This window comes from Olea europaea, chromosome 10 (assembly GCF_002742605.1).
Source record: "Olea europaea var. sylvestris chromosome 10, O_europaea_v1, whole genome shotgun sequence".
NCBI classification, from domain to species: Eukaryota; Viridiplantae; Streptophyta; class Magnoliopsida; order Lamiales; family Oleaceae; genus Olea; species Olea europaea.
This window is the reverse complement of record NC_036246.1, coordinates 13626532-13626790: the sequence shown is the minus strand read 5'-3', so window position 1 is coordinate 13626790 and position 259 is coordinate 13626532.

Sequence of the window (259 nt, the reverse complement as noted above, 5' to 3'; positions counted from 1 at the left end):
GGACAAAAAAGACTCCAAACATACCCAAAGCAAACTTTTGTAAGCCTCATTAAATATAAAAACAATGATGGAAAAATTTAAGTTTCTCAAGTAGATAAGGGTAAAGAGAGATAAGCCTGGCTAACTTTTACACATTCAACCAAAAAAAAAAAACATATATTACATTAAATAAAGCAGAAGAAAATAAGAAATAAATCCACAAGAAAACAAACATAAACTTCATAGACATATCAAAAAAAAAAAAAAAAAATCCAATTAA